Below are 22,481 nucleotides of genomic sequence, written 5' to 3' on the forward strand. Positions count from 1 at the left end.
TTGTGTGGAAAGACAGATTTTTTTTACATAAGTGGCGTTGAGATAATTGAATAGCCATATGGAAAAAGGCAAGCTCACACCACACTGGGGTAAAATCCAAAATGGGTCAGATATTGAAATATAAAAACGGAAACACTATAGGTACTAGAGAAAAACATGGGTGACAGATATGGAAAAAACTTTCTTAACCAGAAGCAATAAGGGAAAAAGACTATCATGTTTGAGCACATTAAAATGAAACCCTTTTGCATGGCCAACACCATCAGCAACGTAAAAAGACAAAGAACACCAGATGGAGACTCCTGGCTCCTGTCTCGGGGTGAGCCTGGATCATCTCTGGTTCAGTGGGCAGCTGGACCCACTTTCTAGACTGGAGGCCACCGAAGGGGCATAGCTGAAGTCCAGTTACCTGTGTTGGAAGCTGGCTCCACCGCTCACTAGCTGTGTGACCTTGGCGAAATTGTTTGAATTCTCTGGACCTCAGTTTTCTTATCTATAATAAAGGGATAATCCCAGTACATAGTACTAGGATTGTGAGGAAGAGTGAGTATGTTCCTGTGTATACATTGCTTAGTACAGTGCCTAGAACGTTCTACAACCTCAACTAACGTTAGCTCTCACTTCCCCAGGCCCAGAGCTTCTTACAAACGAAGGCCCAGGCAGCGAGGCAGCCGCCAGGCTCTTCTCCCAACCTCTGCTTACAAGCTGAGAAGCCCAGCACATTCCCCAGTTTTAAGCAGTGAGCCTGGTTTCTCTCTCCCATCTCACGAAGCTTTCTTATGCTCCTTGTTGACCCACAGGAAACAAACTCATGGCTGCCACTGCCATCGAAGCTGAACCTTCCTGACATCTTGACAAGAAATTCCTAATATCGCTGATTGACATTTTTCCCTTTTTTAATTACTCCATCTTGTTATACATTTCTCTATTTTGTTAGTACTTTACTTTTATTTTTTTAATGAATCAGCTTTGAGTTTTGTTGATCCTTTCGATTACTTCTTTATTTTCTATGTCATTCATTTCTGTCCATCATTTCATGCTTTTCTTCTACTTTCTTAGGGTTTCTCTGCTTTATTTCTCTTTTTACTCTCTTAAGTTAGTCCTCTAGATCATTTATTTTCAGTCTCATTCCTTTGCTAATTTTTGCATTTAAGGCCATACATTCCTCTCAAACCACTGCTTGAGTTGACTCTCACGTGTTTTTCCACATTATAGCAGCCCTTACTACAACTCGCCAGTAGCCGGTATCTTCCTACCCAGGGGAGGGTTGTATTTCTGGCCATGTAGAAACGGGAGTGTAAGTGATGAGTGTGACTCTTAGGTGGAAGCATTTAATTTCTGATTCAAGGCTCTCCACGAGGTCCCTCTCAGCGCCACAGGGTTGGTGATGTTCCAGATGGTTGAGGCTCTGTCATCCCTCATCTCTAAGTGAAGAGGATGCGAAGCAGCTTGTCTTCCCAGCCAGTGACAGACATGTAACGGAAAGGAAGAACACGCTTTTGGTGAGCGAGTCACTAAGATTTGGGGGCTGTTTGCTGCTGCAGCATAGCCTAGCCCATCCTGGCTGATACATATAGTGTTTCCATCATCATTCAGTTTTAAGTATTTTATAAATTCCATTATAATTTCTTCTTTGATACATGAATTACCTACCCCTACTATTTTTCCCACGCATGTGGAAAGCTTCGATCTCTAATTTTATTACATATGGTTGGAGAACATAATTTATCTGTGATTTGATGATTTGGTATCTATTGAAATATATTCTATAGGATAATATGATCAGTTTTGGTAAATATTAATCACATGCTTAGAAAAATATCTGTTCTCTAATTGGTGGGCACTGGGGCTCTGTATTTGTTGTTAGATCATCTGGTTCGTTGTGTGGTTCGATTTTTCTACAACCTTGTTACTTTTTGTTTGCTTGATCTATCAGTTGCTGAAGGAAGTGTGTTAAAATCTGCTCTAATTGTGGGTTTGTCTATTCTTCTTTGTACTTCAGTCAAGCATGCTTACAATCTACTGTGTGCTCTGATCATGGAACTCTGTTCTCTGATCTCAGACCTCTGGGGCAGGGTAATACTGGGGATCACATAGGTCTTCCCCCAGCAGCTCAAGCCCACCAGGGGATGCCTCGTTGGGTCATGAACTTCTATGAGTACTTGTGAAAGCTTGGAGCCTTATCCTTAAATCTGTATTTGTATGTGATTTCAGGGGGTTCTCTTTCTATCCCAGAATGGAAGTTTGGTGACCATCACTTTTGAACTAAAAATGTGAATTTGTAGCCTGACAGATGATTTGAGAAAAAGAGAAGATGAAAGAAATGCTCTAAATCTGGACCGTGTGGTCATGGCATCGAGCTGGTGAGATAGGTCCACATACAGCGAGCTCCCCCTCTTTCCAGCCCAGACCCTGTCTCCAACCTCAGCTGTCTCTCTGGGACTTCCTGGGTCCAGAGGTGCTGCCATTGTGCTTTTGAGCAACCCCAGTCTTGAGAATGGGAAGAAGAACGTGGATCCCTGCTTAGGGACAGGGACAGACCAGAAATAGGGAACGTTTCCTGTGAACCTGATGGGTTGGGGATGCTCCCGGGGTCGTGAGGAGCTGCTGGCCTGCTGCCGCTGTCATGAGGAGGACAACGATGATGATAAGGAAAGAGTAAGAGGCAAAGGAGGAAGAGGAGGGCTCTGAGCAGGCAGTGGACGTGTGCAGAAGAGAGCATTCTGGAGCCGGATTATGTGGGGTTTTGGGGGGCAGCTTGAATGTCGCTCTGAGAAGGCCACATGTAATCCTAATGGAAATCGGGTGCCACTTCCATTTCCCTGGAAAATTTGGAAGAAGAGACTCAGACATAAAAGTAATAGAAAATTAATCTGGCAGCACCTATAGACTAAATGTGATATGAGCGCGAAATGGGGGTGGACACATGAGACAGACAGGAATGACCGGGCAGGACTCAGGGCCTCAATGGGTTTGAGAAGAGAGGGGTGGAGATGGGTGGCTTCAGTCCACACCAATAGCGCACAGGGGCCTGCTTTGTGACTGTCTTGTAATTACCAGGGCACCATGACCTTCAGGTTTTAGGCACCTTGTATAATGGCTTACCAAGCAATCTATTTCTGAAACTATATATGGAGCCCATGATTATTCATATTTTACAGATGAGACAGCTGAGGTCATAAGAATTTAGCATCAACGTCGTATCTAGCAGCTCAAAATAACACGGTACTTAGGAAACCGGGGTCTGGGTGTGAGGATCAGCCCCGTCATGGCTCACTATGTGACCTTGAGCAGCTAACTCAGCCTCTCAAAGCTTCCATCTATAAGGATCACATTGAAATAACGTGTAAAAACTCTCAGCAAGCACCAAGCACACAGTAAGCTCTCAAGAACTATTAGCTGTTGTTGCTACTAATATTGTTATTATCGATACGATTCACATTGCAAGGACACTACACAACCAAGTCAGGAATTTCACTCTGTCACGTGTTAACTGAGCATCCTTCAGAAGTACTTGGGATCTCCGGGCCAGTGGGGGAGGTGGGGTTAATCCCTCCCAACTCACAGTTACTGGTGATGTAATTTGGGGATCACTGAACAGTGGCATTTTCTAATCACCAGAGAAAAACTTGCAAAGCCAAATCTAGTCTAATATCTAAATCCTGGTCTCCCTGCAGCCAACGCATGCGACTCCTTCCACCCCAAGATGAACTCGGAAGCGGATCCTTCCGGCAACTTCCCTATTTGCTCTGCGCTGGGGAGAAAATGGATGCCTCTTAAACAGACAGAGACAGGACTTGGGATTCTGCTAGATGCCAACCTTCTCCCATCGGGGCTCACTTCTGTTTAAGCCGATGCAGATTCCAGAATTTAAATAGAAATGATAAATCATTGACCATCATGGTGATTGATTCTCAGACTGTCTGCTGACCACCAAATTGCTCCGATTGTCTCCTGAATGAAAATTCCATAAGTCATTAGTGAGCACAGCACCAACATCCGTCACAATAACGACATGGCTGCAATCACTCCTCGACACTAATTACCTTTTCCAACTAATTTTAAATGCGAAATTTTGCTAATGACTGAGACCCACGGTAAAAAGGCCCCATTTTCTCCAAGCGTGCCATAATCGATGGCACCTTCGTGCCCAGATGGCAATTATTAACATTCGATCCTGCCTCTTCGCCGTGTGTTGGCAGCCTTTAAATAGAGATCTCCTTATTACAGGCTCCTTGACATAAACATAATTGTATCTAGAGAGTTCACTGAACGTGAGTTTCCGGAGAGGTCTGCATGGATAGATTTCTAATTTGCAGAGACGACCGTGAAAAACGTGTAATTCACAGTCCTTCCCCACCAAGTCACTGGCCCTTCCTGGCCTCGGTTTATCAACTCACTAGGCTGGACAAGATGGCCGCCCAGTCTCCTTCTGCGTGAACTTATAAACAGGTTCCGGAAAGCCCAAGGAATCTACCTTCATTGTCACTGGCTGTGGGGCCTTGGCTGGGTCTCTTATCCCCTCAGGCAGGGAGATAAAGTAAAAGCCCTCGGAGAGGTATACATTTAATGCACACATTTACTTGGCACCCAGTGAGCCAGGTACCAGAGTCACAGAGAGGCTCGGCGGCCAGGGACAGAGGCAGGAAGCAGCCGTGGGAAGCTGGGAGCATGGCGGCGTTTCCCACCAAGGCACATGCGGAGGGCGAGCAGGTAGGTGCAAAGGCTCTGGGCGCTATACTGAACCCCCGGCCTAGGCCCACACCCAAACCCAAGGAAGTGTCATCGTCTTACTCAGTTCTCTGGCGCCTTCCATTTGAATGTGGCTTTGACACCGGGATTGCTTTGATGCTGATTCTAGAAGGCCCAGAGAGTCGGAAGACGGGAACATTGTTTAATCCACTCAAAATCTACAGCCCAACAGGGAATGGGGGGTCAAGGGCAGATACGGTCCCCTGGAAAAGGACTCAAATTGGTTTTCCGTTCAAGGTGAACGGGAGTTGCGGTATCTCCTAATGGAATTACAAATGCAAAAATCTCCACAGCAATAAAATCATAAAAACAGCATCCTACACAACAGAAAATACAGATTCGTGTTTGAGATTTGCTTTGGGGTTGCAGAAAATGACCTAAATCTGAAGCATAGTAAAAACTCAACCAGTGAACTTGGTGGCTCTAGAGTCCTCCGACTCAAGGCGTGGTCTACAATCCGGCAGCATCGACACCACCTGGGAGCCAGTTAGAAATACAGAATCTCAGGCCACACCCCAGGTCCACCAAGCCAGAATCTGAATTTTAACAAGATCTCCAGAAGATTTATATTACGATTTTAGCCATTGGGGTCCCAGTTGACTGAGGTAGGAACCTTTGCCTCAGTCAGGACTCCAAGAACCTTGGAGGACTAGTGATCTGCTACTCCCAGTTGATTACTCTTTGAAAGTTAGTGACAAGCTGTGGTCATAATTTTTAGACTCACCAACTAAGCATCCTGGGCCCTCAGGCAAGGACTGGGCACTGGCTCAGCCACAAAGCTGGCCACGAAGAGACGTCTTCTGTGTACAATGGGGCGTGGCGAGCTCAGGCTCAGCCTAATGTTGATCGATTGCTTCCTTCACTTACTTTCTCACCTCTGCACGCTCCTTTCGTGTTTCCTGGATCACCTCCTGTCTAAACTACATGCTCAAATTTTTGTCTTAGAGTCTACTTCTGGGGAAACCTAAACCAGGGTATGCGAGCATGGGGAGAAAGCTGCTGGCCAGGTAGTTTCATCGGAAAGGCCAGCATATGACAGCAAATGGGAGCGATGGTCCCTTGGGTTTCTTTCCACCTTGAGAACCTGTGAACTTCTGTGCAAATGTGCACCTGAGAGAGATGGTCTCTGGGAAGACCACTTGCCATTCTGTGGCTCTTGGGACATTTGGAGACATTCCTAGCCTCCCAGTGTGTCTCAGAACTGTGTCACTAGCTTCTAACCTCGGCTTGAGGACCTGACAACCCAACAATGTCTTGGGGCAGTGAAGAAATATCTCCAGAAGGTAAGAGGACCAGCCGGGGCTTGGGAGAACATTCTGGAAGAATAGGGGTGGCTGAATTCTGACTGTAGAAAAGAGCTTCAGGAGGGGTGGCAAGAAGGCACATTCATACTTCCTCTCAGCCTGTGAGAGTTAGTGCCCCGTGGCCCACAGTGAGACCTCGTCATCAGAAACTTGGTCTTGAAGACAAAGAATATCTGACCTGAAAAAGTCTCAAAGACCAGGAAGACCAGCCCTATGATGGTTAATTTTATGTGTCCACTTGACTGGGTTATAGGGATCCAGACATTTGGTCAAACATTATTCTGGGTGTGTCTATTAGGGTGTTTTTGGATAAGATTTACTTTCAATAAATAGACCGAGTAAAGCCAATTGCCCTCCCCAAGTCGGGTGGGCATCATCCAATCAGTTGAAAGCCTGAACGGAAGGAAAAGGCTGAGTAAGAGGATGCTTCTCGCACCTGACTGCCTTCAAGCTGAACCATTGTTGGGTCTTTCTTGCCTTTGGACCTGAAATGAAATATCAGCTCTTCGTGGGTCTTAAGCCTGCCAGCCTACAGACTGGAACTACACCATTGGTTCTCCTGGGTACCAGCTTGCCAACTGCAGGTGCTAGGACTTGCCAGCCTCCAAATCACATGAGCTAATTCCTTATAATAAATCTCTTCATATAGATATTATATACATATACATATACTACACAGAAACACACACACACACACACACACACACACACATCCTATTGGTTCCGTTTCTCTGGAGAACCCTAATACAAGCTCTCATTTCACAGGAGAACTGACATCTGGAGAGAAAAACACCAGAACCCAGGTGTCCTGGCTTTCTGACCCACACTAGTTGGTCCACCTGCCCAGCCGTGTATTACAGAGTGAACTCAAAATGACAGGAGTTCAAGTCTCTGGTCCAACACGTCTGATGTGGTCCCAGGTGGGTGATTTAACTCCTTGGAGCCTGAATTTCCTCACCTTCAATGTGAGGATAAAAACTGTTCCTCCTGATAGAGTCGAAGCAAGGATCAACACATGAGACTCATCTACAAAAAAGACAGCAGAGAGCCCGATGCTGGGACACCGGCCCTGTGTTGGTCAATTTAATGTGTGAACCTAGATAGGAAGTATTCAAATAATGTTAGGCATTATTTAAGAGTGGATATAAAATGCCACAGAGAACCTCAAAGATACTCTACCAGGAACCGTGCTTTTTATTTATATCATTTATAAGGCTTTCTAACCCACATATATAGCTAGTCTCCTCCCCCCACAAAACCCATACAATTTTTTGAAACTTTTCAGATTAATGAGTACTTTTGGTCGAAGCATCAACCAAGTCAGCCATCAAAACCCAGACATCCAATCTCTGTCACTTGTGTCGATGGCGTGGAGCCCATCGTGAGATTTCTTAGCAAGGCCTATAAAGTAAGAAAGACTGGGCAGACAGGTCTGTTTAATTCCCATTTTCCAAGGGCTTATTAGTTAACCTAATCCATTCAGTCCAAGAGTAAATCAAAAGCTGCCACAATCAGGAGACCCATAGACCGGTGGCTGCCACTCTCAGTACAGCCTCGGCATTGTCCCATAGTCATTTGCACCTGTGAATCAGCAGGTCAGTTTGATTAGCTCTCAAGTTGTTCCTAATAACGATCTATCACTGCCCCAGCCCCCGCTTCCAACTGCCTTGGGATCCGCCTCCATTACCGTCCCTGAGGAATGACCCCCAACTTGAGGTTCATTAGCTGCTAAGACTAGTTAGAGGTGAGCTGCTGGGTCTGCCATGAGGCCTGTGGTTGGCTGAGAAATTAAAGAATTGCTTTCCTTAACCTCCTTCGCCTGCATAATCTATCGTGGTCGATGAAGCATCAGGAACCCGAAGGAGACGTTACTACAGTAAACACCACCGTGTTATGAATTCCACACTCTATCTGGATGAGCACATTAAAAAAAAAAAAATACACTTAAAACAAAACCGCACAGAACAGGACTGCATCTTTCCGGAGAAGTCAGGAGGCTGAGCCAAGCCTCTCAGGGCCTCGGCAATGAAATCACCAATTGAATGGGGGGAGGGGAGTGGCTAAAAGAGCAGGTGAACCAGAGTTCTGACTGATAGGGTGGAGGGCGAGACAGCCTTACTCAGGCTGAGCACACTCTCCAGTGGGTTTGTGGGCACAGCCGAGCTTCTCTAGGTGGCACGAAGCCCCCAGTCTGAAGAGAGGCCATGAAGCGGGGTTCAGACTGGCCCCCACACTGATGACTCCAGTGGGAGCTTTGTCTGAGATGAAGGACGCAGGACCACCCCAACCAGGCTAACGGAAGCCAAGAGAAAACCTGAAGGAAATGCGTTGATTAAGTACCAATTTGCGCCATAAGGCATTAATCAGTCCCTATTTTGAATTCATTCCTCACTGCACTTAGCTAATAAGAAGAAAGTGTTCCCTTCCTCAGTATTTGGTCTGTGTCGGGCCCTGGGGTGAGCATTTCACTTGCGTCCTTCCCAAGGCAGACCTCGTGGATTTGCTCCCTGAAAGTCATCCACAACTGCCTCGCCTTACCTTCCTCTGCTAACGACTCCAGGGAGCTAAAAGAATCCATTTCTCAGAGATGTCCATTTCTTAGAGGTGATCATTCACCATGATTACAGTCGATAAGACTGTAGGCCAAAGGCCATAGAGCAGGTCCCATTTCTAAATGCAGAATCTGCCACAAACCAGAGGCTGGAGGGGGAGCAGCCATTTTGAGGCCACGAGGCAGCAAGCGTGAGGTCAGAGCCAACATGCTAAGAACAGGAAAAGAAAGAAATAGAAAGAGTCTGGGCCCCTGTTGGGAGCTACTGCAATTACCCCGGACCCTTACTCTGGACTTCGGGTGAGGCGAGTTTAAAAAAAATTCCTCTTTGTCTATGGCAGTGTTGGTTCAGCCTTCTCTTACCCCAGTGAAAAACATTCCTAACCAATAGATTCCCTTTCTACAGGTGTGGAAACTGAGGCTCAGAGAGATGAAATAACCCACCGAAGTCCCCATAAGAACGAGTAGTGGAGCTAGGGTTCACTATGACTCAATGCTTCCTGTCCCTTAGCCCACCTCGCCCTAGCAAGGAATTACATGCCTAAACTCTGCAAGCGTTTTTGACTGTCACATTTCTTGAATGTATTGCCCCCAGAAATGAGCCTCACACAATCCAGGTGTGTAAGGGACAGCTGTAATTAAGGCCAATGACAATATGAATCCCAATAGCGGCTAACATTTTTTTTGAGTGCCCACGAATTGTACCTGCCTAATCTCATTCAGCCCGACAACAGCCCTCTGAGGTGGCTACTATGGTAATCACTAATTTCATGTGAGGAACTGAGACGCTGAGTCGGTAAGTGACTTGCCCAAGACCTCACAGCCCTCAATGGCTGAGGTGGGTTTCCAAGCCTGGCCCGGAGCCTATGTACCAGGAATGGCCAGGAGCAGATCTCAGCAGCTCAGGGGGTGTGTGTGTCCCCATGCCTCAGGAACAAGGCTCCAGACAGAATCACTTCCCCCGTCACCCAGTCGGAGGGCAGGAGGGTGAGAGGCTTGATGAATCCCTGGTCCGTGGCTAAGCTCTTTTCCTGAGGCCCACAGACCGGCTTCTCTCCATCTTTGCCCTTATTTAGGATTCATCGTAAGAGGCAGTCTGCCCAGCAGGCCCCTTTCCCAAACCTGGGAATCTCCGTCTGGGACAGAAAGACAAGAAGCCCTTCTCTCTCCCCTGTCTCCCTCCCTCTCTCCCCCATCCCATATTTTAACGACTATGGCTTACAAGTCACTCTCGCAGGACCATGAAGTCATGCTCCTTACAGCCGAGAGGGACACTGCCGCCATCCGGCTCAAACTCCTCTGGCCAGCAGTGTTGTGTGACCTTGGACAAGTCACCTCCCTGCACCTCGCTTCCTTCAGCCAGAAGCTTCTCTCCGTGGACCAGTATCAAATGGATCGAAAAGCCAACATGGAGGAGCTTGAGGAAAGCAGAAGAGGAAAAGCAGGCAGAGAAGGAGGCGCGGCCGGTCAGTTCTGGGGCACAGAGAGCCCCTGGGTGCCAGAGGGTCAGGCGAAGACCCCTTCCTTCCCCACACACCCCAGGCGGAGGCGGCCAGGGTCCAGCCGGTGTCGCCATCCACTCTCTCACTGATGGGTGGGGGACTTCTACTAAGGGTGGGGTAGTGTGGCTCCTACCAGCTCAGACTCGGGGCCAGGCCACCCGCATTCAAACGCTGGCGCTTCCTGTCATGGCTCTCTACCTCGGCATTAAAGGGTAAATCGGTGCCAGCTCCACAGGTTGTCGGGGGCGCTCAGCAGGTCCACGCAAATGCATCTGAAGGACGCCTGGCACCAGATGCTCTCCGCAGATGGTTGTTATTTGCACTGGTTTTAGTTGAGGATCTTTGAGATACAGACGCTGCTCACAGGGGAAAGAAACCAGGGACAATTTTTCATCTAGCACGAGGAAGGAGGGGGAGTGAGGCGGGGACATCGCCACCCTGGCTCATAAAGCTGGGAACCGAGGCTGAGCTGCCCAAGGTCGCACAGCCAATAAATAACACACCTCAGGCAGGTCACCCGAGCCGAGTCTTCTGTCTTTCTTTCATGGTCTCTGTGAACAGAGTTGGGGACCAGAACCAGGGTTCCTGGCTCTCTGTGGGAAGGCCTCCCAGGTCCCAGAGGCTGAGCCCAGAACTCAAGGGAGGGGGATAGACCTTCCCAGGACCCCCACAGAGGACCCCTCTGCCCCCCACTGGCCCCTGCCCTACTCTGTGATATTGTTCAGTAACCTGAGAGAGATGTGTGGGTCACACGACCCTCACCGCCCCCACCACCCATTCTCTGTAATGTGACATATGCCCTTTGCGGTAAGGAGGGACACGTCTGACACAGCGTTCCGACTCTGCCGCCTGAGGATGCGGGACGGGACAGCCGAACCTGCGTCGGGTCGGGGCTGATCCAGGCAAGAAGGACAGGAGCGGTGCAGAGTGACAGCATTTTCAGTGACATGTCCCTGCTCCAGATGTGTACCTGCCACCCTCCCGACCCGTGAAGAAAGCCTGTCATCGCTGTCTCTCTGCAGCCAGGGCCATTTTTCAAGCTACATCTTCATTTAGTAAAACAACGGGAGTTTCTTTTTAGTTTTGCAAATATAAAATAATGTTTAAGTATTGAATGTTTTGGTCCAGGAAACATCTGTCACAGCTTCCCCAGGCCCAGATTTCGACACGCACACAGAGGTTAACCCGCCACCAATAAGCAGATGCCACCGGAAGGCAGGTGGCACCCTGCGGACCATGTAAGGCCACGTGGACGGCAGGGTGCGGGGGGCCGAAGCGAGCTTGCCGAAAGCCCACCCTGATTTCAATAAATGTCTTGGCCAGAAGGAGGGCCCGGGGTGTCACGGGAAGCGCCATTCTAGACTCTAGTAAACCACAGAGACTGATGTATAGGTGGTTGGAGAAGCCAAGAGAAATGCAGGCGCCAGCTCATTCCTGAGGATTTAGATTCTACCACGCGTCCAGCAACGCAGACACAGCATGTGGCGACACGTCCGAGCACCAAACCAGGTCTCCGGGGAGCCGGGAGTGCCCGTCCCGCAAAGCTGCCCGCCCACTGCCCCGCTCATGGCCGCGGGCATGGGCTGGGCGCTCAGCCAGTCCCTCTCAGGACTCTGACCCGCTTGGCTTCTCCCTCATGCGGCCGGTCTCATGTCACAAACTCCTTGCCCTCCAAGAGTGACAAAACAGTCGAAGCCACCCTGAGGCTCCTTCCCAGGCCCGAGGCGTCCTTTCTGTCAAGGTTCAATTACAATAGGAAGCAGCAACCAGAGGCTGCTATGATCCAGACACTGTGGTCCTCGCAGAGTCTGGAAAGGGAGGGAAACTGAGGCTCGGTGAGATTGAATAAGAAGCTTGTCTCAAGTCCCCCCCACCCTGTTCCCCTGTCCCACTCAGCACACCGTCTGGAACATGCTGGGTGCTCAGTAGACACCTGAAGAAGGAAGAGTAAGTGGACTCCTGGTGTGGCAGCCCGGAGCAGAGGAGGCAGCGAGGAGAAGAGGAGGTTCCAGCGAGACATTCGGGGACATCAAAACAGCACGTTTGAGATGGGACAGACACCGTAGCCTTGCAAGCGTAGAGCTGGAAGACATTTGGGGGAAGGTGTCTGGTTGCGAGTGACTCCCAATCAATTACCTTAAGCCAACACCTAAGGGAACTCGAATGGCTGATGGCAAGGGGCAGCCTGGGGACCTGGTCTCAGGCACAGGTCGTCCAGGGTCTGAAGCGATTGATGACCTTGGGCCTCCCGTCTGCCTCTTGGTGCATCATCTTTCTCTGCTCCTGGATCCTCCTAATTCGAAAGGCTCCACTCGTGCAGCTCCGTAGGTACTAGCTGGAATACTCCAGAAGCCTTTAGACTGGCATAGAGGGAGAAGGCAGCCTTTGACCGGGACTGTGTCACATGCCGATCCTGTGGCCAAGCGGGTACTCTGACCTTTGCCCCCGCCCATTCCACCCCCCGGCCAGCTGCAGCCCTGTTTCTACCCAGAGGCCCCTCTGCCTCCCCCTCTGCATCTGCCTCCTGCCCCCTTTCCCCGCTCTCTCCCTGTCTCATAAAATCGCTCTTTCCTCATGGATTAGTTCAGAAACAACACAAACTATAACACGACCCAAGAAAGCCACCCTTGATGGAAACCCACGGCCACGTGTGATGGCGGAAGCTACAATTAGTAAAGGTTGAGATGCAGAAAAACCTGATTTACGAAGCAAATCTCCACTGTGAAATTCTAAATGCGGAAGAACTGAACTCTATGAAAACAATTTCAGCAAAAGGGAAACGGAAACGCCAGAAATGGCTTTAACTCTGCTGTATGGAAAACTGATAGAGGAATTAAATCGGCTCAGTGGCGTTTCCCTGTGGAATTCGGGCCCTTTCTAGAGGAACACTCATCACTGCTGAGTAATTCTGATTCAAATGCTTGCATTCGAAATGCCTTTGGGGTCAAAAAGCCCCCAGAAGAGTTGGGTGGAAACGTCCCAGCCCCTGACCTAACCGTGGGGTTTTATCATCAGCCCCAACAAAAGTAGGGAATGGGGAAAAGTGGTGCCCCAGGGGCATAGCGGCAGTGGTGGTAATAGTTCTAGAAAAACCGTGGGGAGAGGGAGTGGGAGGGGACAGGTCCCGACCCCCCAAAGCCAGATCTTCCCAGTGGCCTTGCCGTAGCTGGAGTGCCTGCAGGTTCATGCAGGCCGCCCAGCCCGGGGCACAGGTCAGGCCCCTGGAGAGACTAGCAGGCTGGGGAGACCACCTTGTGCCCTCTGCCTGCCCTGCACCCAACCCCCGCCATGGCCCAGTGGCCCCCACCTACTGCTCAGTGACCTGAAGCCCCCACAGAAGTCCCGCCAGCCTCCTTCCCGGAACTCCGTGAGTCCCAAACGAGATTAGAGAGCAAAATTTCTCAGGAAAACCTAGTTTTTCATAAATGGCATTTACTGTTGTTGTCTTTCTGACCACAATGACAGTGCAGCACAAGGCAGAAGTTTTGGAAAACACAGAAAAGCGAAAGGGGAAAACGTCAGCTCCGACTCCACAAGCAGGGACGGCCATGGCTGACGGGGGTGGCATCGGTGGCGTCAGCCCGTGCTCTCGGAGGAGGAGGCCCAGGCCAGACAGCCAGCAGGTCCCAGCCAGCCTCCCAGCCAGAAGGCGACCCCTCCCCAGCCCTCTCATAAGCCGTGTGGCCCGTAGGACCACTAGGAACAGGGGCTTCAGAGGCAGAGGAGGCCGCCTCCTGGTCCTTCTCCATCACAGCCCTCTGACGAACCCCGCGGAGGTGCCGGGAGGGGACGTACGGGACTTTCAGGCCTGTGCTTCTGTCATCTCGACGACCACCCTAGCAGGTAAGATCCAATATTCCCATGTCCAGATGAAGGAAAGAAGGCCAGAGGTTAAGTTACTTGATCAAAATCTCATAGTGGGGCAATAATAGACCCAAGGCTCATATCTCCTAACCACATGGCTACACACTGAGAGAGGGGAGGGGACAGGCGAGGTCAGGATGGTGGAGAAAATAGGCCCCACATGTGACTACTGGTCAGCGCCCCCCCTCCTCTCCCCCACCCGCCAGCACTTCCCTCTCCCGGCACTGACATTGACGTTCAAGGCTGGCACACTGGCCTCTCCGCTTTCAGTCTAGTTGAGGAGGGACACCCACTCCAGCCCCGGGCCCTCCAGGACTCCCATGAGGGTGCGGATGGGGACGCACGCCTGACCAGACCCACCCACGCCCCACTCCCTGGTCCTCCTAAATCAGGAAGCCACGTTCCACTGCCTGCAACAGAGGGAAGGAAGCCAAACAAAGAAGCTGCTATTTTTGACAGGATATTTTTATACAGCGATCTCTGGTTTCCTTCAAGAATTTCAGCCCCAAAGCCCCTTGGTGATGCAGTTTCTGGAGGAGTCAACACACACCCTACTGGGCAGCCCCAAAGAGGCTCTTCCTGCCCCTCCGTCATTTCTCGTACTGAGGAGGCACGCCTCTCATCCAGCAACTTCTCAAGTCCCCAGATCATCTACTTGGGCCTATTTTCACCACACGCCTTAGCCCCTGCTCCTGGACAAAAGTTTGGAGATTCAAAGGTGCAAAGAAGCCTGTGTCTGCCCTTCAGGAGCTCACGGGCCCGGGGGACATACAGGCTAACACCGCGATGCCCTAAGGCGCTGGCACACGTCGTGCATCCTTTTGCCCACAGTGCTGGTGGCCTGTATGCTGGGTGCCACACTGAGGTTTGAAGTGGGGTCTGCCCAGCCCCAGCAGTCCTCAGCTACGGACAGTCCAGGTGGGGGCCCCAAGCACAGGGCCAGCGTCCTGCCATGCAAGGCCTAAGAGGAAACCCCGTAGGGTCATTCCCACAGAGCCTGAAGGGGTGAGGTTAAGTTCACCACATGTGAATGGTCAATGCAAGGGCTACCGGGTATCAGTAAACCAGTAGGGGACAGCAGAAACTCCCTTGTTGGGGGTTCAGCTTTTCAAGGCACATGGGTACTTTATCTGAGGGGCTCCATTTACATTGTAGACATCACACACAGTGCACAGGTGGGCTCAGTAAGGAATAGTGGCATACTCAACCCATGGGATCATGTGGCTGCGTCAAGATGGGTGGGGTGCACCTGTCCCTGCCACATGCCCCAGACTCTGGCACTGGCACCTGCTCCACAGAAGAGAGAATGTGAGCACAGACTGGGGACCAAAAGGTGTGTCCCCAGAGCAACTCCAGCCTGGGCAAGGAACCCTGTGTATGCACCCCCTTCATTCCAAGGCCCACGGACTTCAACCTCACGCACGTGGATGAGTATTCGGGAGAGCTACAGGACGAAATTTCTAGGCCAAGCCACCTTCCCAAGGTCACTCCCTGATTCAGATGCTGCTAGAAGCACAAGGTGTCCCAAAAGTTCACAGCCACCCCATATCCTTCCCTGGGGCACCGGCTGATCGCTGTGTGGGCTGAGGCCCTGCCGTTTGTTCTAACGCACAGCACCAACAGCTTCATTTAGAGAGAGACGTGCAAACTTTGCAGACACAAACAGCCCCGAAAATAGGTCAAGCCCTGACTCAAGCATCCACAGCACTGTCTTCGCCAGCGGTTCCTTCTATAATCCAATTAGCAATGTATGCAAACTAGTTGCAAGAATTCATTACATTAATTTATCTCATTTTGGAGGCAAATCTGCAGCAAACAGAGCCTCGTTCCAGACACTTGGGGCCTCACTGAATATTGATTTCCGAGGTTTGTTAGCATTGCGAGAAAGCCCTTTTATAGCCCAAAGGCATGGGATCATCAATTTCCTCATGAATACAAATGTCCCTGTTCCCAGGCCCTGAGACATAGTTCTGCAAGGTCATTTTGAGAGGTGGCCTGCCTGGCAGACCACCCAAAGCTTGGGGATCCATGGAAGGTGCTGGCGGGAGCACAGAGCCATCTGTCCCAGCAAGATCAACGGCTGCAAGCCTCAAGCACTCCTTGCGAAGGCATCCACAGCGACATGCTATGGGATTAGGCATTTGTCCCCTTACTGAACATGTCCACGGCCGCGGCAGCCAGTGCAGAGCTGTGCTCACAGCAGAGGAGAAGCCTGAAAACCAAGGATGGCTTCATCATCTCCTACTTATCAGTGGGCCAGTGTGATGTCTTCAGCACAACACACTTCGGCACTCAGAATCCCATTCAGCCCCATGCTACTCTGGAGCCAGCCATTTTTGCAAACTCTGTAAGGATGAGTTTCATCCAGCATCATGAAAGATGGCTGTCAGCACAGATCAGCACAGGACTCTGGTTTTTTTGTATGTGGGACCACAAGGAGCCCTCTCTGCCCCCAAATGCTTGTTTGCAGCCTTTGAAGCTGGAATCTCCTACACCCAAGGTCATAAGATTTCACAGTCAGCACAGGGTAGAGCATGCAGATCTTCGGGCACCCAGATGTGCTTCGGAATCCTGGCTCTGCCTCGAAAAGCCTTATGGGCCAGGACAAGCCACCCAACCTAAGACTCAGTTTTTTCAACGGGAAAATGGAGCAGTGACACCACATAGCCAGGCTGATTGAGGGCTGGATATGGCCCACAGTAGAAACACAGTAGGAGTGGCTTTTTATTACTAGGAACTGTCAGACTACGGAGAACCTTACGAAGCTGTGGGGCACATGGGTACCCCGCCTTTACGGAGAAGCTCTCCAGCAGGCCTGGGCTCTCATCCAGTGCCTGCCGACTCTGTCCCAGGCTTGAATACGGTGCCAAAATGGGTTGTTGTTCGGTGACCACTCCCTCCCCTCCCCCATCTCCACAGGACATGTGCTCTTTCCCATCCCACGCATGTCTGGCTTGGCCACGTGGCTTGCTTTGGCCAATGGGCTTCGGTGGAAATGCTAGGGTTCTATTCCAGAGCCTAGGCCTGAAGGGACATGGCATGCTTCCTCTTGCTCCTTGAGGAAATTACCCTAGATGGCCACTGTCGCTCCATCTTGGACCCCAGAACAAATCCAACCCCCTGCCTGCAAGAGCGACCCAGCAAAGCCCAGCAGTTGAAGAACACAGACTTGCTGATGAAGGCCGCTGATTCGGGGAGAGAGTTGGTTTCGCAGCATTTTGTGTCAATAACTAGCTGAGCAGACACTTGAGTGCCCTGGGTTATGTCTTCAGCCCCAGGTGCTGCCTGCATTTTGCCTCCAACACTAGTCTCCTCGCGGCTACTCCCTAGCACCTCGCCATCTTTTGACTCTTCCCCACCCCAGCTCTCCCGCTGGATCCCAGGGGGATCCACTGCCACTTCCTGCTTCTTCAAGTCCGACCGTTCACCTCCTGGCCTCATTTCTGCTCAGCCCTTCATAAAAGGTACAGCAGAGACAAGTCTGTAGAGCGAAGGCTCCTGGCAGAGAGGGGGCAGGAACCCTGCAGTGGACAGGTGCCATGCTGGGCACGCCACCTGTGCTTCTTCATGAATCTTAGGGGCGCTGGGGCCAGGATTTGAACCCAGTGCCGCCTGACCCCAAATCAGAGCTCTTTTTATTCTCACATTCAGTGTCTGGAATTCTGCTGGACGAGCAGATTTTCATAGCAATACATAGCCCTTGTGTTGGAAGAGAATTAGGCAGTTCCCTAGTCTAGTAAACAGTAGGCAAGCCATGTGAAAGACCACTTTTGTAGGTTAAACAGTCAAATCTTGGCAATTTCACAGGTTTATGAGATTTGCGGTTGATTGAACAACTCGACTCAATTCTACCTTAACTGGCCAGCATTCAGTTCCTATTTCTCTGTGGTTCACGAAGATTTCAGGAGGGTACCTCGAAGGCCCACCAAATCCTAAAATAGCCGACATGCAGGACATTGTCCCGAGACACCCGCAGTACCCTCCTGACCAGAGGAATACGTCACACTCTGGGCTGCTGTCGGTTCACTTCCAAACGCATGGATTGAACACCAGCCCTCTGCTCAGCCCTGTAAATAAACTAACAGGTAAATAAACAAAGCAATCACCAACGAACCAGCTTTTCTGTGATCTGCACTTTCTTTTCTGCCTTTTAATGTGTCCTAGGATTCATTCCAGGGATGAACTCAATCAAAACTACAGCCAATCCTCCTGGACTGTGAACCCGATCCTTCTTCTTTCTTATCAGGAGACTCATCAGCCATCGCTCCTGCTCTGCCCAGTTTTTAAAGACCATCCACTCACATTCTTTCCTGCTGGCCACCACCCTTGGGCTTTTGGATTTCTACACTGGCTGGGGTCCCCCAGAATGAACCCTCTAGTCCCACCCCAGCCTTTCTCACCCCTGAGAAGACTTTATTACAGAAGGAAGAAACAGAAGATGCAGACAGCCACTGACCGGTCACCTGTCTTGTGTCAGACACTGAGCTGGCCCTGGATGTGTTATTTCCATGAATCCACATGTCCTTGGGAGAGACATGGGGACATTGACCTGGGCCTGTCGGGCTCCAAGCCCATCCTCATCCTTACATGGAGGCCCGAGATGGTTGTTCTGTAAATGCGCTTTGATTCCTGCACTGTAAGAGGAAGCTTCCCTTCCTGGCTGCATCTGGCTTTTCTAAGCCAGGCCCCCCCTCCCTCCTGGCCAGCCCACCTGGAAACAGGTGGAGGAGGCACGGGTTAGCGGCCAAGAGCAGCCTGTTCCCAACGAGGCCTGGTTTAAAAAGTCAGACAGCTCCTTAAGTGCCCTTCCTGCCTTCCTTCCCATGCTGGGAGCAGAGCATCCAAAATTAAACTGCCAGAAATGGATCCGTTTGGACCAGAGGTGGCAAGCAATGCTCCAGGCCTTCCGGAACCTCAGCTCAGCCCTGCTCACCCGGGGGGAACCAAAAATGGCTAATTATAGGCAGCTCAGACAAAGGGCAGAGGACGAGAAGAGGTGGCAGTCCAGAGGGAGTTCCTGTCCTCCACTTCCTGCCCCCTCCCGCTTTACCCCCCACACTTCCTGTTGTTCTGCAGCTCCTTTACCAGATCGCTTCAGCCTTGCCAGCTTCCAGTTGATTCAGCAGAACTGGAAGTCAGTGTCCAGTAGCCACGTACCTAGCAACTGCCTCCCCCACAGCCCCTTCCCACCTCCTCTTCCTGGGGGCCCGCCCACCCCGGGCAGCCGGCATCCCAATGCTCCTCCTGCAGCAACCTGCCCCATTTTACAGACAGAAAGAGACCAGGCCGGGTGAAGATAAGGCTGGAAAGGTCTGTGGGGAACTGAGCACGGGGACACTGCACATAAGCCGGGGATGACGGGCCAAACCGACAGGTCAGGGTTTGGATACGCGCAAATGTGTGCTTTCAAAAGGCTGTTCCGGTTACCTGACGGAGGCAACATGGGGGGTGTGGAGAAGTAGAGGCCAGGGAAGGCTGAGTAGGGGCGTAACAGGGCCATGCTGGCTCCCCCAATCCAGGCAGACTTGGCGTCAGTGAGAGGAGGAGACCCCACTGCCTGCGGGGCCTTCCCGAGTCCCTGGGCGGATAGAGCTCCTAGAGCAGGCAGCTCTCAACCTGCGCACCTGGGACGCGCCACACCCAGGGCCAAGCATTCGGCTCTGCGGAGTCCCGAGTTCTGGGAGAGCAATGATGTTGATGGAGAGTGTGCAGGGGAAGAGGACAGGAGTGGTTAGGAGTTGGAGTATAGGGGACCTCACGCCCTATAAAACGCAGAAGGGGTATACAGAGCCTGGGCAGGCGTTGGGACCTTCACAGCCTCTTCCCTGAATCTGGAAGCTCTCTCCACTGCCCGGCCTCCCTTCGCCCAGCCACAGGGCTGGCCTCATGAACCTGTGACCCGAGCAGTCACATCATGCCCCACAGTGCTCGCGAGGCCCAAGCTCTTGATTCAATGCTCCCTGTTGCCATCTTGAAATTCTTAACGGTTTTGTCTTTGAGACACTGGAACAGGAGGTGCACGCAGTATGCATGTCTGCCACCATTGCATGCATCTCACGCTCATATAACGCTTTCCATGCTCATTGTACGGCTTCCAGAACACACTCACCTTGCAGTTGGGCCAGGCTCAGAAGGGTTCCACACTTGGTTTAATAATCTGCTGTCAACATCTTAAAATTCTTAATAATTGTATCTTTGAGCTTGTGATTTATAAACGAAGTCCAGTGGGACAATGAAACATGCACATGAGCAGAGGGGGGACATGAGAAGTGTCGCTCTGCCACTCCTGACGCTCTGTAAGCGTGGGATTCCGGCGAGCCCACGTGTGTGTGAGCTCGGCGAGACTCAAAGGAAGTACAAGGTGAGCACGTTATGCCTGCAAGTGAGCGAGCGAAGGTGCCGACAACTCCAAGAGGCTTCACTTTCCTTTCAAACCAGAACGGGCTTCGAACACCCATACCCACAAATGGCATTCTAAGAAGCAGGAAGGGCCAAGGAACCCTGTATTTCCTTCTTACTCACAGTACGTCCCGATATCAGCCAGCTATTTATGCTGAAAATGATGACATAGAAGAAAAAGGAAAGACAGGGCAACCCACGGTTCCTGTTCCCTTCGGTCCTTCCTTACTCAGCAGTAAGACAGAGGCAGAGAGTGTGGGTAGAAGGCGATTTTATCAAGAAGCAAAGTAAAAATAATTGAGCATTTCTACTTTTCCGGTAAGAATGAAATACATGTACATGCAAGAGCTAGGAAATTTTACTTATGTTATTTCAGTGATTCTGCATGAATCAAATGCTCTTAATTTCCATTTAAAACTGACATTACCCGATATAAAGATAAATGATAAAATGCATGCGAATAATTTAAACTTTTAGTTTTTCTTTAGTTAGAACATCACTAAATAACAAATAAAAGAACACCATGATAAGTCAAGAGAAAGACTGTGGAAGAAAGGAAAAGTTTCGGAATTTCCGGTCGAGATGGTGGAGTAAGTAAACACTGTGCTCACCCCCTCTCACGACCGCATCAAAATTACAACCAAGCTACAGCGCAAGCATCACTGAAAATCACCTGATGTCTAGTTGAACAGAAGTCTTACAACTAAGGACATACAGAAAAAGCCATTTTGAGACTGGCAGTCAGGGCAGAGACTCGAAACAAGCTGCTCCCACACCCACGTGTGGCAGTTAAAAATCAGGAGGGCTATCTTGGCTGCAGAGGTCCTCCCAGAGGAGCGAGGGGTCGCAGTACCAGGGAGAGAAGTCCTCACCACCTTTGGCTGTGAAAACCAGTGGAGATTGTGGCTGAGTAAGACAGAGGGAGGCTGGAGTCCCAGCGTTCCTCTTCAAGGGCAGCGCACAGACTTACCGCTGACGGACTCGCTTGCTCTGGACTCCGGTGCTGGGCCAGCAGCTCAGGAATGCCAGGAACATATGGAGAGAAATGGAATTGTCTGGCTTCAGGGCGAGGGCAGGAGGGGAAGCTTTCTCCCAGACAGGAGTGCTGCAGAGGCTGCTGTTCCTTTGTTAGGCCCTCCGACAACCAGTGCGCAGATGCAGGCGGCCGCCATACTGAGTCTCCATCAACCTGGCTGACTCCATTCGCCCTACCCAGGTGATTCCCCGAGACCCCACCCCCTTTCAAGATTGCCCAGCAAAGCTATCATTGAGAATCAAAGGATAGATAAAGACAAGAAAAAGCTAAAGGAGTTCATCAACGCCAAACCAGTATTAAAGAAATGTTAAAGGGACTTCTTTAAAAAGGAGAAAGAAAAAATATCAAAAATATAAATAATAAAATGGCAATAACTACATATCAACAGATACTTTAAATGTAAATAGACTAAATCCTCCAATCAAAAGACAATGTGGCTGAATGGATAAGAAAACAAGATCCTTACATAGGCTGCCTAGAAGAGACTCATTTCAGATCGAAAGACACACCCAGATGGAAAGCAAAGAGATAGAAAAAGATATTTTATAAAAATGGAAATAAACAAAAGAAAAAGCTGGGATAGCAATACTAACACCAGACAGAAGGACCCAGTAATCTCACTTCTGGGTATTTATCCAAAGAAACCCAAAACACTACTTCAAAGGGACATATGAATCTGCATGTACATTGTAGCATTATTTACAACAGCCAAGATATGGAGAGAACCTGGGTGTCCATCTAAGGATGAATGGATTTGGGAGAGGTGGTACCTATATGCAATGAACTATTACCCAGCCATAAAAAAAAAAAAAAAAAAAACAGAAAAAATCTTACCATTTGCAACACCATGGATGGACCTAGAAGGTATTATGCTGAGTGGAGTCATCACTTGGAGGAGCACCGCCCATCTTGTATCACACTGTGACAAGACTGAGAAGTAAAACCTTACTGAGTTTAGCCACTGAGATTTGGGGTATGTTTGTTCTAGCAGCTAGCATTATTTATCCTGACAAATACAGAATGCTAGCATATCTTTTAGTGTGAATGCATTCAAATGCAAGTAATTGAAAAGC

The sequence above is a fragment of the Pteropus vampyrus genome, unplaced genomic scaffold (assembly GCF_000151845.1).
Source record: "Pteropus vampyrus isolate Shadow unplaced genomic scaffold, Pvam_2.0 Scaffold111, whole genome shotgun sequence".
Classification (NCBI taxonomy): Eukaryota; Metazoa; Chordata; class Mammalia; order Chiroptera; family Pteropodidae; genus Pteropus; species Pteropus vampyrus.